The sequence below is a fragment of the Anneissia japonica genome, unplaced genomic scaffold (assembly GCF_011630105.1).
Source record: "Anneissia japonica isolate Jap-2015-1 unplaced genomic scaffold, ASM1163010v1 scaffold211_len1577895_cov191, whole genome shotgun sequence".
Taxonomy (NCBI): Eukaryota; Metazoa; Echinodermata; class Crinoidea; order Comatulida; family Comatulidae; genus Anneissia; species Anneissia japonica.
This window is the reverse complement of record NW_022711099.1, coordinates 724688-727556: the sequence shown is the minus strand read 5'-3', so window position 1 is coordinate 727556 and position 2869 is coordinate 724688.

The following is a 2869-nucleotide window of genomic DNA, read 5'->3' as shown; positions in this document are numbered from 1 at the left end:
ATTATAAGTATTACATTATTATTATTATTACTAATTAGTATTACTATTATTATAAAAATAAACATTATCTTTAATTTATTATTGTTGTATTATTGCTATTATCACCTTCAATATCGTTTTTATCACTAATTAGTTATTAAAATTGATATTTAAATATCGTTATTATTAACATAGTATTATTACTATTTGTTAAAATAAATATTACTATTAATGTTGTTGTTGTTATTATCACATTTATTATCGTCATAATGACTAATTAGTATTATTAATGTAAATAGTACTAATTTATTGTCGTTATTGTTGTTTAATATTATTGTTGAAGTAGAATGTTGTGAGTAAACAGAAGACGAACACATTAATAAATAACTTTTTTTAATTCATAGGCAATAGCATTCAAATCATATATTGAAGAAGGATGCAAATCTTAGATTTACATTAAATAACTTGTGGCCGAGTTGACTTGTGGCCGAGTTGATTTGTGGCCGAGTTGACTTGTGGCCGAGTTGACTTGTGGCCGAGTTGACTGTGGCCGAGTTGACTTGTGGCCGAGTTGACCTGCATCCGGGTACATCATGTGCCATAAGCCACATCCTCCGCTTTCTGTGGTGTATTCCTATAGTTATGTACGTCATTCAACGCTATCAAGTGTATTCTTTATTCTTAATCATTCACATTCTGGTACTGTACCTTCCTTGCTGAGAAAACAGAGGCGTAACGAGAATATTGCGCAATGTGTGTTTTCATCAGCATCAGAATCAGTTACAACTTTACGACCTCTGGAAATTAAATTTACTCCTCTCTGATGATACTGAATTCGATACGCTTACTTTGCTTAGATTAGCCGAAACAGTTTTTTTAAATAGTTCTTTTTTAGTTTTTTTTTTGTGTGTGTGTTTTATGTGGCATTTTAAAACATTATTAGTTTGGACGATATTAATACGAACAATAGTTAATTATGTCAATTGATTTTCCGTTTCTCGTCTCTGAGAAAACAGGTCAGGCGAGTCGGATTTTGAATCTTATATCAATCCAAATTTAATGAGCATAAACACCCACTTCTGTACATTGTAAATTTAAAAAAAAATTGTTTCATATAACTTGTAAATACCAATTGATTTACATCTTTGCGTTTCCTTCTGTGATTAGAAATGGAAATAGGCCTATTGCGTGAACTCCTTCGTTTTGAAAACAGGCGAGACGAGGCGGATTTTCGCTCATAGGTCTATTATCAATCTAAGTTTAAAGAATGAACACCCACTTGCACAGCATAAAACTTAACAATTTGTTTGAATTAAACTTATAAAACCAATTGATTTACATCTTCGTTTCTTGTTTCAATATAAAGAGATGGAGGGAGCTTTATTCTATTGTGACAAATGGTAAGGCCAATCGGGTTTTCGCTCTCTTATCAATCTAAAATCAAAGAGTGGCCACTCGTTTCTGCATATCATAAGATTTTTATCCCCTTCTCTCTCATCCCTTGATTAATGAAAATCCAAATAATGGATTATGAGCCTTTTCAGCACATTACATGCTTTTTCATGTTCCGGTTTCTTTTAATTTATCTTTTATCTTTCCATGACGTGTTGACAATTTATCATTTATATTAACTTTTCTTGCCTGCAAAACGTGTTGGTGACAATTAATTTAAATATACAGATGACAATACTTTTACATTTCTTCTCTTTGAGTCAATAGGTTGTTGGGTTTCTCCCAGAAATACCTCCCTCAGCGGCCCAGCCAACACACTAATGACTACTTAAAAAGAATTATGATGTTGAAACTTGTGTGAAATAACAATCGTTTAGCCCAAGTCACTAAAACTAGAAATATGACATTAATAATTTATATCGGATCGGGTCATTAATCCATCAAATGGCCTCTGTGTGTTGACACAACACAATATATAAATATAGTCTTCCTCTATTAGACTACAAAACATACATAATAGCAGATAATTTAAAAAGGACACATAGCTTATAGCATTAGCTTTAATTATTTCATGTTGTTGATTAAAATGACGTGATTACCATTGAACCAGAATTTTTGCCTTAACATAATAAGCCCTTCATAATACTTTGTTATGAAGCGCGGGCATGTGCATGGCGCTTGCTCTTGTTCGACTTACAATCGATTATGACGTCATTTCGCAAGCGAAACACTTCAAATTGATGTTATTTCTATGTAATATACAATGTAATGTAATGCAGTGTAGTGTAATTCGACTTGGTATAGCACATAAACAAAGTTTCAATTAGAAATAGAATAAATAAAAATTGGAACCACATCATCTCCAACCGATGTAATACTTTAATCATTCAGATAAATTTATTGTTATATTTTATGCTATTTGTTTAGCTAAAGTGTTTTGTCTTCTATGTGATCTAACTCTAATTAAAAGTCTTTATGTTTTGTTTTTCATCGTTCTAATTATGGGTGTTGGTGTTAAGTTGTTTAAGGGTTTCTCGTAGCAAATATTACTACCTATATCGAAACTTTGCACGGCTACAAACATTTACCGTATGTTTTATCGTCTAATTTGTGTTACTGCAACGATGCTATTGAAAGAGATTGTACCGTAATGCCGCTATGTATACACATTTCTAGAAATTAATCGGTATTGTCGTAATAGTTGTCGTCAAGTTGAAGTAGTGGACGTTATTACAAATAGTCGTAAATATGTCGAAACGGGTTGACTTGCAATGAACACACTAATGTACGGTGATGTCTTAAAGCCACAAATTTGCGTGTTTATGTGTTTACCAGTTTTATCACTGCATATTAAGATGTAGGGCAATACCCTATACAGTACGAATGTACGTACAAACTTTTGAATCAATATGCATCATTATGTACTTACTATATTAAT